The sequence below is a fragment of the Humulus lupulus genome, chromosome 6 (assembly GCF_963169125.1).
Source record: "Humulus lupulus chromosome 6, drHumLupu1.1, whole genome shotgun sequence".
In the NCBI taxonomy this organism is placed as follows: domain Eukaryota; kingdom Viridiplantae; phylum Streptophyta; class Magnoliopsida; order Rosales; family Cannabaceae; genus Humulus; species Humulus lupulus.
The window spans coordinates 114651713-114665734 of NC_084798.1; the positions used below are offsets into that span (position 1 = coordinate 114651713).

General features: G+C 49.3%; 1 non-coding gene across 1 annotated transcript; it reads left to right on the plus strand.

The window, feature by feature from the left end:
- Window positions 1-13466: 13466 nt before the first annotated feature.
- LOC133787429 (small nucleolar RNA R71) lies at window positions 13467-13573 on the plus strand. The gene has a single exon (XR_009872452.1). It is a non-coding gene; the product is annotated as a small nucleolar RNA R71 (small nucleolar RNA).
- The last annotated feature ends 449 nt before the right edge of the window (window positions 13574-14022 follow it).

A 14022-nucleotide genomic window follows, 5' to 3' on the forward strand; every position in this document is an offset into this window, starting at 1 on the left:
ATAATCTTGACTTTGCGATTTTTCTTATTTAACTTTGATAATCCTTCATGGAGTCCAGCTGAAGGCCTCCATGAAGGATCCCCCTTCACCCAGAGATGTGGAGCCTCCAAGAGACCCTGAGGTTCCCGAGGGTGATAGAGAGGCCTCGTCACCGGCCGTCCCGCCCGGGGGGAGTCCTCCAAGGGCACCACCGGGGAATGCCAATGAATTCTCGCTCCCTAAACCGCCACAAGTACCGAACTCTGGCCGACAAGACCCGGGCCCCTCGACGCGTAGACATGATAAGCATCCCCGGGTCCATTCCGTGAGCTCAAGTTCAAAATCTCGATTCTATGAAGAAGAGATACGTGAGCTCCACCGTAAGAACCAACGGTTGGAGACCACCCTGGAGAACATGCAAGAGGTGTTGAATGGCCTATTGCAGGGTAATTCGAGCGTGACTTTGCCCAAGAGAAAAGAGAAAGGTCAAGAGGGGGTGGAGAGCACTGTACCGGTAGATGATGGGAGGACCCGACACTCCACCAGTAACACCCCCCAAGTGAAGCAACGCGAACATCCTGAACCACCGAAGTAGGCCCAGAAACCAGAACCAAGGACCAATGCTGCCCCTCGCAACGAGGACGAGGTCTCCTCTAAAAGAGCACCCTCAGATTTACGGGAGGAGCTCAATAAAAAGAGGGCGGGTAAAGGGACCACGCCCCCTATGGTGCCTCGAAAGGGCAAGGGAAAGGCGGATCTTAACCCGTCCGCTTTGAGGGACTCTCTAAGCAAGAGGAGGCAGGACCTGGACACGGAGATGAGGAGCCTGCGAAGCAAGATCGTCACCGCCTTAGGCGGTTAGGCTTTTGAGGAAGAGTTCGACCATGAGTCGCCCTTCGTGAGGGAGATTCAGGCCATCCGACTCCCTGCCAATTTTAAGGAACCCAATATGACCCCCTACGAAGGAAGCACGGATCCAAAGTACCACCTGGACGCATTCAACAACCTGATGAAACTGAGAGGAATTGGTAGTGGAGCCAGATGCCACTGCTTCGCCGTCACATTGAAAGGACCCGGCTACAAATGGTTCAAAAGATTAAGGCCGGGGTCCATCAGGTCTTGGCAGCAGTTTTCTAATGAATTCCTCCAACAGCACCATGCCGTGCGGGACTACACAATGCCAGGCACCAGCCTGGCCAACGTGAAGCAAGGGGAAAATGAGAGCCTAAAGAGATACATTCACAGGTTCAATATGGAGGCTGCGAAAGTGGGGAGCCTAACCCGCCGAGAGTTAAAAATGGCCATTACAGCCGGGGTGCGCCCAAGAAGAAAGTTGTGGGACAACATGCTGAAGAGGGAAGTCACCGACTTAGATGACTTCTACGAGAGGCCACAGAAATACATTCGTGTGGAGGATGGCCACGCAAACCTAAAGGCAGGAAAGGAGGGGTCCAACGAGAAGCCCCCAGTTAACGACGGGTCGAATGTAGCAAAGAAGAAAAGGCGTATGATGGGTCGAGAGATGATCAGCAGAGAAAGACCAAACGGGGGAGTGATCATAGGTAAGCGGCTTACACTTACTATACGAACCTTACAGATACAAGGGAGCATATTTACCTCACCAATGAGGACCGAGTTCCCTTCAAGAAGCCCTCACCAATGAGAAAGGACCGGTCCAAAAGGGATCCCAATAGATACTGCCAGTACCACAAGGATATCGGGCACACCACGGCGGAGTGTATCCACTTGAAGGAGGAAATTGAGGAGCACATCCGCAGGGGGCATCTAGGCCATTACGTCAGGAGGGAAAGGCCGAAGCCCGAGGATGAGCCTGCGACACCCCAGACGCAGGGGCGAGCCCCAGAAATACAGGGAGAGGTCCGAACCATTTTTGAAGGTCCAAGATTTGGGGGGGACTCTCGGAAGGGGCGAGATAGATATGCAAGAGAGGCCCGACGAAGTCCACCACCCTGCGTCATGAGTTTGGAACAACGATCCCCAAAAAGCTTCAAGGGGGAAAACGACTCGATCACATTCACTGAGGAGGATGCGCGGGGGGTACATTTTCCCCACAACGACCCGCTGGTGTTGACAGTTCAGTTGGCAAATATGCGTGTGCATCGGGTCCTAGTGGATAATGGGAGCTCGGTGGACATCCTGTATCGCCCCGCCTTGGAAAAGATGGGACTGGGCATTCGTCATCTAAAGCCCTGCCAATCTTCCCTATACGGATTCACGGGGGACTCAGTGCAACCCCTAGGGATGATCGAATTGGCACTCACCATGGGGGAGCAACCCCGGCAGACTACAGTCATGGCTAACTTTGTCGTAGTAGATTGTGCATCATCTTTCAATGCGGTATTGGGGAGACCATCCCTAAGAGAATTGAAAGCCATAACTTCTATATATCACCTGGTTGTCAAGTTCCCAACTCCAGGAGGGGTCTCTAGCATGAAGGGAGAACAGAAAGAAGCAAGGGAGTTCTACAACACCTCACTCTGTGCGCCTATGAAACCGCGGGAACCAATGGCCATGGTGATACATGAGGCGCTACGTGTGCCCGTGGGGGGTCCGCAGGAGCTGGACCCTCGGGTCGTGGAGGAGTCAAGAGCAGAACCAGTGGAGGAAGTAGAGGAGCTTATAGTAGTGGAAGAACCGTTGAGAAAACTGAAGGTAGGAAGAAGCCTGCGGAGTGACGTGAAGAAGGAGTTGATAAGGTTTTTGAAGGATAATCTGGATGTATTCGCATGGAGTCATGAAGATATGGTGGGTATAGACCCCAGTGTTATGTGCCACCATTTGAATATCTCCCAGGAAGTGAGGCCCGTTAGGCAGAAGAGGCGGGCGCTAGACCCAGAAAGGTACGCGGCCTTAAAGGAAGAGGTCGACAAGTTGAAGGCCAATGGGTTTATCCGTGAGTCTTTTTACCCTGTGTGGGTGTCGAATCCAGTACTAGTCCCAAAACCAAGTGGGAAATGGAGGACCTGCGTCGATTTCTCAAACCTGAATAAAGCTTGTCCTAAGGACAGCTTCCCGCTCCCAAGGATAGATCAGTTAGTCGATGCGACGGCAGGACATGAATTACTGAGCTTCATGGACGCCTACTCGGGGTACAACCAGATTCCAATGAACCCAGCAGATGAAGAGCATACATCATTCATTACGGATAAAGGGCTTTACTGTTACAAGGTGATGCCCTTCGGGTTGAAGAACGCGGGTGCCACCTATCAAAGGTTGGTCAATAAGATGTTCGCTAACAAGATAGGAAGGAACATGGAGGTGTATGTTGATGATATGTTAGTAAAGACCAAGAATGCAACAGAGCTCAACAAGGACCTTGGTGAGATGTTTGACACACTTAGGAAGTACCGAATGAAGTTGAATCCCGTCAAGTGCACCTTCGGTGTATCCTCAGGAAAATTCTTGGGCATCATGCTCAACTCCAGAGGCATCGAGGCCAATCCTAACAAGATAAAGGCCCTGATAGAGATGAGCCTGCCTAAGAACAAGAAGGAAGTGCAATGCTTAACGGGAAGGGTGGCGACCCTTAATAGATTTATTTCGAGGTCAACCGATAAGTGCCTCCCCTTCTTTAACATCCTCAAAGGAAGCAAAAAGTTTGCTTGGGATGAGGAATGTGAAGAGGCATTTATCAAGCTGAAGGAGCACTTGGGGAAGCCACCCCTGTTGGCGAAACCTGAGAAAGGCGAGAAGCTATACCCAATACTTGGCAGTGTCTGAACATGCCATAAGCGCAGCCTTGGTTAAAGGGGAGAAGAAACAACAACAGCACGTGTATTATATCAGCAAGCGTTTGGTGGACGCGGAGAACCGGTACCCAGAGATTGAAAAGTTGGCCTATGCATTGGTTGTGACCTCGAGGAAGTTGAGGCCTTACTTCCATGCGCACGCAATTGAAGTTCTCACGGATAGTCCTTTAAGGCAGGTCCTGCATAAACCTGAGACCTCAGGGAGGCTGATGAAATGGTCGATCGAGTTGATTCAATTCAATATCGTGTATACCCCAAGAGCTTCCGTCAATGGACAGGTGCTGGCAGACTTTATAGTGGAGTTCACCTGTCAGCCGAATGGAGGAAGAAGTGAAGAAGGGGAGCAGACTGTCATAGAGGAAGAATGGGGGGACCTTGAGGAATGGAGTCTGCATGTGGACGGGGCGTCCAATGAGGGAGGATCTGGAGCAGGCATCATGATGACAGGACCCGAGGGACACAAGATGTATTGTGCAATCCGGTTCGGGTTCGAGGCCTCCAATAACGAGGCGGAGTACGAGGCGCTCCTAGCTGGCTTGTGTTTAGCCCAGGAGCTAAAAGTGACGCGTCTTTGTATTTTTAGTGACTCTCAGTTGGTGGTGTACCAGGTAAAGGGGGAATATCAGGCGAGGGGACCCAAGATGGCAGCCTACTTGGAAAGGGTGAAAGGCTATCTGGGACCGTTAGTAGCATATAGCATAGAGCAGATCCCTAGAGAAAGGAATTCCCATGCTGATGCACTCGCGAAGCTGGCTTCCACCAAGGATGGGGACATCTTGGAGTCGATACCCGTGGAGTACTTACCCAAACCCAGCATCGTAAGCGCGGACGTGCATATGATTAGTGTCCCAAAGGAGTCGTGGGCGGAGCCGATTAAAAGATACTTGGAGGAAGGAACCTTGCCTGTGGACCAGAAAGAGGCCCGAAGGTTGGTGTATAAGGCAGCTAGATACACCTTGATAGATGGGGTTCTATATAAGAGAAGGTTCTCAATGCCACTTCTGCGATGTGTAGAGAAGGAGGAGGCGTTAAAGGTATTGCATGAGATACATGAAGGAGAATGTGGTAACCATAAGAGCGGACCGTCAACGGCTAGGAAGGCCATAAGACAAGGGTACTACTGGCCTTCAATGGAAAAAAGATGCAAGCGACTTTGCCAAGAAATGTGACAAATGCCAGAAACATGCTAACTACACTCGGAGGCCCCCAAATGAGTTAATTAGCCTGACCAGCCCCTGGCCCTTCGCTATCTGGGGGATAGACTTGATCGGCGCCCTTCTTGCGGGTAGGGGAGGGGCGAAGTACGCAGTGGTAGCTGTGGACTATTTCACCAAGTGGATTGAAGCGGAGCCACCCGTGAAGATAACTGCCAAGCACATCACCTCATTCGTCAACAAATTCATTGTCTGCAGATACGGAGTGCCCTACAAAATCATTTCTGACAACGGCACCCAGTTTGAGAGGGGGGGGGGGGGGGGCTTTGAGGAATATTGTAAGAAAAGGGGGATAAAGAGAAGTTTTTCAGCAGTAGTACACCCACAGGCCAATGGGCAAGTGGAGGCCATTAACAGGGTTCTTAAAAAGAACCTGAAAACCAAGTTAGAAAAGATGAAAGGAGCCTGGGTGGAAGAGCTGTCGAATGTGCTATGGGCATACAGAACCACCCCTCGCACGACCACTGGAGAGTCCCCATTCTCCTTAGCATATGGGTGCGAGGCCGTCCTCCCAGTTGAGATGCAGGTGAGTTCCTTCAGGGTACAGGCGTATGGAAACGAGGCCAATCGCGTAGCCCTAGCTGAGAGCTTGGACATGCTAGAAGAGAGAAGGGAAAAAGCACAAATGAGGGTGGCGGTATACCAACAGCGCGCAGCAAGGTACTACAACTCGAGGGTACAAGAGAGAACTTTAAGAGTTGGCGACCTGGTGCTGAGGAAGGTACTCCCCAACACGCGAGACCCAGGAGCAGGAGTGCTTGGGGCGAACTGGGAGGGGCCCTACCAGGTTGCTCAGTGCATACCCCCAAACACTTATAAGCTGGCGCGCATGGACGACACCATCGTACCTCGAGCATGGAATGCGGAGCACCTTAGGAAGTACTACCAGTAAGGCACCCACGCCCAGTGCTAAAAGGATAGGTTCTCAAAAGTGTTGCATGTTATCTTAGTATGGTAGAGAAGAATCAAAGAGGTTACTTAGATAACCTCCTGAGTAGGTGTGAGTTTTTTTTTATTTTCTATGAGAATCTTATATGTATCGCTGTAGCCAGAACTCTATGAATGAAACTGTTTGCAACTTCATGTGTTACTTTCCTTCGCTACGCGGGCATCAGCCAAAGTGCCCGCCGAAATAAATTTCACCAAACACTTGGGGGGGCAAGACAGGAGGCAAAAACATGCAGCTAGCAAGGGGAACCTAAAAAGGGCTCCTAAAAAGGACCCTCTAATGGAGGATCCTAAAAAGAACCCCTTTCCCTCCTAAAAAGGAGGCTCCTAAAAGGGACCCTCTACCAAGAGGATCCTAAAAACGACCCCCTATCAGGAGGACCCTATGCACCAGAAGGATCCTAAAAAGGGCCCTCCATCAAGAGGACCCAAAAGGGACCGTGACCCTAAAAAGGACCCTTTAACGGGGGATCCTAGAGGGACCCCCTATATCAAGGCCTTAAGCGAAGTCTTTACAAGGCATCCCTTGGGATCACAAGGATTAGCTACCCTTGTGAACATCAAGGAGGCCATAGGGACTTACAATATATATATATATATATGGTAACAACAATAATAATTCTAGAGCAGCCACCAAGCCGTCTAGCCAAAAAGGGTCCTAAAAGAGACCCTTGCAAAAATAGTACTATGAATAACGACGAGAAGGACGCTTCTCGCAAAAAAATAATAAGCACGCGCAAGAATATATAAAAAGATAGCTAGAACCCAAGGGGTCAAAATATCCTTATAAAAGTAATCAAGAGGCACCAAAAGAGGTCCCAGTGAACCCTTTCACATGGGTTCCAAAGGACCTCCAGCCTGGTAAATAAAAGAGGGGAACCAACCAAACCCCATCATACAGGCTCAAAAGGACCTCAAATGCAGTAGAATAAGAGATAAATAGCAACACATATATACATACATTGAAAAAGAAAGTTTTGAAGACAGTACAAGAGTTACAAAAGAAAATTAGTAATGACAATCATATTACAAAGGCTCAAAATACAAAAAAAAAAAAAAACGTACACCCATGGTGGGCTACGTGACAAAAGTTATGAAATAAATACTTCAGGGCCTCCTACCGCGGGCACTCCACATGGTCGCTCGAGTGACGGCGTGCTCACCAAAAGAAGAGAAATCAAAATTGGGATCCTGCCTCCACACGTTGTAAAGGGCACGGTCTATGGACCTGTGCTCAATGGCAGTCTTCTCTGCCTCCAAGGAAGCATTTCTCTCCTGCAACGTGGCGACATCGGCCCTAGCAGCCTGGAGTTTGGCCCTGATAGCCTCGACTTCGGCCTCCAACTGAGTAACTCTCTGCTGCAACGCGGCCACGATGGTCTTGGCCCCATGGAGTTCGCTCTCCAAGCTAGTAACTTGGCCCTGTAGCTCCTTGGCCTTGGCAACCACTTTCTTCCTCTTTAGTAACGAGTTGGCAAGTTTGGTCCGAACCCTTGAAAACTTAGCCTTGGTTTCATTAAGCTCTCTCTTAAGCTCCTGAGCCCATGCTGCAAGACGGTCCCTCTCGGTGCACGACGCGGAAAGATGTCCAGCCGAGTCGGCAAACCGCAGAGCCACAGTATAGGCCTACACAAGAAAGTTAACAACAACAACAATAAGTGACAAAAAAATATATATATGCATAAACACCTATACATAATAGGGCCAACGCTCGGTGCGGGAACTCACCCAAGTCATGGCGCGCCTTACGTTTTCCCCAAGGTTCGACTGAGCCACATTCCCAAGGCCATTCCAGTCGGATACGGGGAGGCTCGAGGAAAGTTGGGTGTATCGCTGCCCGTAAGAGGTTTCCATCCGAGTCACCCAGGGCTCCCCATCCGCACCAGGGGCGTCTGGCTGGATGAGGATAGACGACCCGCTCGCCGAAGCGGGAGGGGGCGCGGTGAAAGTGGAAAACTGAGGCTCTGGTAGATCAGAGGGAGGCTCCGGAAGGTCGGCGTAGTAAGTCCCCGATGATCCAGGGTCGAGAGGAGCCTGAGGGAAGGCGTTGTAGCCCTCAGGGTCAGGGCAAACATAATACCCCGGTGCGACATGCTGGTCTTGAGATTGGAAGGCCATGTCCTGGTCATAGGAGTCATAAGGGGGGCATCTCCCGAGGGACAAGGATCGCTGGTGAGTTCCCCTGCGTTCAAGGGGGGCTTCCCCCGGCTCCTCCTCAGCCTCACCATCGTCTGGGAAAGGCTCAGTCGGTGCAGCCATTGTCTTCTTAGACCCAGAAATCGACCACAGGAACTTGGGGTCCGAAACCGGAGACAACTGGTGGAGGTTGAGATTTTCCATGGTGAATAAGAATGTCGCCTTCTTCATGGCAGGGTCAACATTAATGAGGTCCTTCACGGTGTCCACCTCCGACCCAACGACCGTGGGAACAGCAAATTGCTTTCCATGATCCACGCCATTGTCAATGAGAACATAAGTACAAAACAGTAAGTTCTAACAAAAAGAAAAAGAGGACCAGGGTACTTACTGGGGGTGGCGCGGAAGTGCTCACTGACAGAGAGAGGGCCCTCTACGAAGAAAAATTCTTGTTTCCAAGACCCCGTATTGGACACTAAGCCCTCTATCAAGGGGAGCTCGTTATTGGCCTTTTGCAAATAGTAGAAGCCCTTGGACTTGGGAGAGGCCATGAGGTTGTACAAGAAGTGCACCTCTTGCGCCGTAGGAGCACGTTTAGCCAGTTCCTTGAACACCACAAAAAGGCAGCTCAAGGTCAACCAATTGTTAGGTGACAGCTGAAGGGGGGCCAGGTCGAAATAGTTAAGGACCGCTACGAAAAATGGGTGCAAGGGGATGGTACCACCCACCTTCAAAATGTGCTCGCTCAAAGCCACAAGGCCGGCCCCTAGGGCGGTCAGCCCGGCATGTCTCCAGAGGAGCGTATAAGGCGTATTCTGGGGGAACACGATAGTGCTTCACAATTTCTTTCAATTTATTCTCTGACACATGCGACACCAGCTCGGACGCCAGTAAAGGAGCGTCGTCCTGTTCCTGGATAGATACCTGTCGTCGTGCCCTCGGCATATCTACAAAATCAAAAGAAAATGTGAGGAAGAGACAGAACACTTGACCCTCCATTTTTTCTTCCTAGCACGAGTCTTCCATCGAGGGAGCGACTGCGGAAGCGCTGAGCTAGGAAAAACTGAGACTAGGGGCTGAGGAGAAGCGGAGGCAGCCCCATGATAGTCATCAGGCGAGGATGGGCTGGAAGGCTCGGGCGGAAGGTGTCCCTCCATAAACTCCAACTCCCTCTGCAACTCTAAAAGGGTCACCCTAAGGCTCGCTACATGGTCACTATGGTCTGGGGGGAAATGTGCTCCGTCTCCTCCCGACACTGAGTCAATTTCGCTCTCCACCACCCAAATTTAACGCCTAAGTTCAGCCATGTACTCAAGATGGCGGATACGGGCCTGCCTTATGGAGTCATAGTCCTGGTAGGGGTTTTCCTTAGGGGACTCTGAGTTTGAGGACAGGTCAATAAATTCAACCCCCGGAGGTATGTCGGACGGGCCGTCACTGGCCATGAGACCTCGTCCCAAAAGCAAAAAGGGGTTCACGTATAAACGAGGGGATGGCTACAAAACACAAAGGAATAGGCTTAATACCTCTAGATGAAAACGCCCTAAATGACCCACTACAGAGTATAAAAAAGAGGGGCATGCAACTGGGCAAACTCACTGCAAGCTCAGGCCATGGTCCCCCATCCCGAGTGACACTAATTTGGACCCAATGAAGACCAAGGAAAAAGAGAATATACCTCAAGATGTAGAAATTAGAGGTTATCGAGGCTAAAAAAGGAGGTCGAGGGCCAAAAGCACCAAATGGTCGAAAATACATGTCTGCAAAAATAGACAAAATGATGTGTTAGCCTCCAAATAGACATACCAAGAAATTGGCTCATATAAAAAAAAATGATGACATGAAAAAATAAATTGAGGGAAACTATGGCAAAAATGTGGGAGTGGGGGATTGAACCCCTTACCTCTTGGAAGGGGAAGGATTCTCAAAACCACTAAGCCAAAGAAGTAAGGTGAAAATAATGAGACATGCATGAAGGCCTATTTATAAGAATCAAGGAGAATAGTCTACAAGAGCACCTAAAGGTCATCTCCTAGACTGGGGGGCAAGTGTGGATACTCAATATTCCACGCCCTTAAAAGACTCAAAGTGTATGCTCAGGTCCCATAAACATCCAAAAATATGGCTGAGTTGGGGTGACCCAGAGGCACCATTGCCTCTCATGCGGCAGCCCAGATGGCCTCACGCCCCTAAGTGCCTCGCGCACCAGCGCCTCGCGAGGCCCTTCCCCTTCACGTGCTAGCATCAGGCGAGGCCACCAGCGTCTCGCGAGGCCCTTCCCCTTCGCGTGCCAGCATCAGGCGAGGCCGCCCAGCGTCTCGCGAGGCCACCTCCGCCTCGCGCGTGCCAGCATCAGGCGAGGCCGCCCAGCATCTCGCGAGGCCACCTCTGCCTCGCGCGCGAAGCACTCGCCTTGCATCTCATGCACCTAAGCACCTCCGAAGCTACGCCTCCAAGGGTGTAACGACCCAAATTCACTAATAAGGCTTAAGGGCCTTGATTAGTGTGCCTGGAGGGCATAATGGGAATTATGTGTGATTTTTAATGATTAAGATGCATGATTATGATTTTAAGCATGTTATATGACTATGTGCATTATGTTATGTGATAATTATGATATGTGATTTGTACCACGTGGGTGTGGTGATATCAATGTGACGCACGTGCCGAGACGGTCCTAGAAAGCTAGATAATGGTAACTGGTGATTTGGTAACTTGTGTAACTGTTAGTAACCATAGAGAGTAACAGGTTTTGTTGGGAAAGTGGTAGAACTATAAAGTAAGTAAAAGACAAGTGTGCCCTTGAGGTTTAGTTAGAAAAGGATATTTGAGGAGGGCTAAAATGGTCTTTTGGCAGTGGTATAGATGTCTTTGGCTGAGGGAAAAGGATATACACGATTCTTTTATGCTAAGTATAACTGAAGTTAAGACTTGGAAGGCTAGAAAGATCAAGAAGGAAAGGGAGAATCAAGAACCTAGAAAGCAAAGTGGAGGAGGAGTTGAACTGTGATCTTTGAGGCTAGTAAAGGGCTTAAGGGTGTGGAATCAAGCATATATCAAGGTTTATACTGAGGTAAGGACTTGGTCCCTATTTTGTTAAGTTCTGAATTTTGTTTTTGAAAGAATTAAAAGATAGCCATGGCTTGCCTTGCATGGAATTCAGCTGGTTTGTTAAGGTGGAATTCAGCTCAAAGCTTGGATTGGAGGAAGCTCAAGTCGAATTTCTGATTGAGGTAAGGGTACTAAATATGTTTGCAATCTCGTAGCTGTTATGGTTTAAGGATTTAGAGGTCTGGTTTGTACTTTTCTCAAGTTTTGGTTTAAGTGTTTGAATCTGAAACTTAAGTGTGGATTCTGAGAATAATTGTGTAATTGAGTTAGATTATGATGTTTATAGGTTGTGGTATGGTCTATTTGGGATTTTGAGTTGGTTTTGGGGCTTAGGTATAAGTTTGGGATGATTTGGAGTGAATTGGGTTTGGGAAAAACACAGGGGAAAACCCAGATTTCTGGGCTCGCGAAGGAGCGCCGCGGCGCTGTTCTTGCGCGCCGCGGCGCGAGGCTGTTTCTGGGTAGAGCAAGTTCTCTGACTTGCTGGGCGCCGCGGCTCAAACTTGCTGGGCGCCGCGGCCCTACAGGGCTGCGCCGCGGCGCTAGGCCAACTTCAGAACATGGGATTTTGCAATTTTGAGCCTTTGTTCCGGGGGTTCGGGGGATGTCTTCGGTGCATAGTTTTAGGGATTTGGGGAGTTCCGAGAGTGTGGGATTGGTTCCGGGAAGTAGTTTTGGATTGATTAGTGACAAGGATGTTTAATTTGTGTTGTGACTAGGTCTTTGGAGAGGCTCGGGGTAGAGGACCGTGCTCGCGGCTTCGTGGCATCGGAAACTAGTAAATTGAAAGGTAAGAAAACTGCACCCGGTTGTAAGATTGTGATGGGACTAAGTGCTTCCGAGAGTTATATCATGTCATTGTTGGTATTACGCCATGGGACATGTAGAAGCGGTCTAGGAGTACCGTACATGATTTAAGCGCACAGGGCGCGGATTGGCCACTGGGAGCCACGAACAACGGGATAACAGAGGGAGCAGCCTGGAGGCGCTAGCCCTGGTTATCGTTTGTGAATTGTGAATGTTATGAACTGAAATGCCTAGTATGTGGAATACTTGATTATATTGGCTGATGATATATCTGAGTTTATGTGATGCAATGTGAGTTATTGACTTGTCTGTTAATTGTTCATGCTCTGTTGTTGTTGTGTTTTCTTGCTGGGCCTTGGCTCACGGGTGCTACGTGGTGCAGGTAAAGGCAAGCGCAAGCTGGACCAAGACTGAGGTGGAGGGCTCTGAGGTGGAATGTACATAGCCAGTGGTTCGACCGCCACGGTCGAGGAGTGGATCAGGACAGGGATCACCTAACAGCTTATTTTTCCTTAGTATGGCCGGTTGTTGTAAATAAACCTTAGGTATTTTGTAAACGGTCCTCAAACTTGATATTTTTGGGATCCCATGTAACAGATGATACTTTTTAATGAAAATGTGGCTTTTGAGACCAGAATGCTTTTAACCCTAGTTCCTCTATAGTTTTATCAACACGATTTTATTTACATGACTTGTTTAGCAAGTCTGGCACTTTATAAACACACAGTGTAACAGTCTTGGCTATCCAGGGCGTTACAAAGGGCCTCACGAGACATGGCCATGTCTCGCCTCGCCACGGACGTGCCATGAGGGCCTCGTGAGAGAGCATCCCGCACCCTTCATCTTGAGATGGCATCTCCCATGGAGACCTATGGAAACCCCACCGTCTAGAAGGGAAGGTCCAAGTATGATTCTGAAGGGTCATGATGGTACAATCTCATGCGGGGTACGACTTGTAAGGTCCCGTACATCTGACCGTGGCACCCATGCTAATCAGGTAGTGGGAGCACTAGAAGAAAGGACATGGCCTGCATACTCCCAATCAGATGTCAGAGTCGACACCACTACCACCTGCACCACTCCTCTGACATGGGTACGGACAAGTGGTGGAGGCGTCCTCCTGGCACCCGTCCCTGTACTGGTTGCACGACCACAACCTCTGAAACCACTCTCCAGACAGTGTACCTATGTGCTGCCTGGTCCCCTGGACCACCTTGTATCAGGGGCCATTAGAGCCTACTATAAAATACACCCTAATTCCACATGGGAGGGGGTTAGAAACTTTATAGTAGCAAGGCCACCATATTGAATGCAAATTGAGTTCATCATTGCTCTTTGGAAATTTTTCTTCGAGTTTACACTTAGATTTCAAAAACTTTTCTTTTGATAATCTTGACTTTGCGATTTTTCTTACTTAACTTAGTTGACGAGTTCTCACCGTCAAAAGCGCTCATGACTCGTGAGGCCTTCATAGAAGTAACTGACCAAACACCAGTTCTCATAGCCATGGTGCGGACATTGGTTTAACAGATCTTTGAATCTTTCCCAGACTTGATAGAACGTTTCATTGTCCTTTTGGGAGAATGTGGAAATCTGTCGTTTAAGACTATTGGTCTTATGGCTAGGGAAGTGTTTCAGAAAAAAGGATTTGGTCATCTCCTCCCATGTTCCAATAGACCTAGGTCTCAAAGAGTATAACCAGCTTTTGGCTTTGTCCTTCAAGGAGAAAGGGAAGAACTTCAGTTGCACAGCATCGACATTTTGGCTCGGTTATAGAACGTGGCTACTACCTCCTTGAATTCTGTGATATGCACGTATGGGCTTTCATTTTGCATTCCATGAAATGTGGGCAAGAGTTGAATCATGCCAGGTTTAAAGTCTAATGCGGGCATATTAGGAGGGAAGATAATGCATGAAGGCGTGGAAGTGCGAGTAGGATGGAGGTATTCATTGAGAGTTCTTGGTTGGATTTCATCATTTGGAGCCATTGCAAATGGATTATTATCAGCGAAAGTTTGTGGAGAAGCAGGATTGGTGGAAGAGTTTCAGTAGGAGTG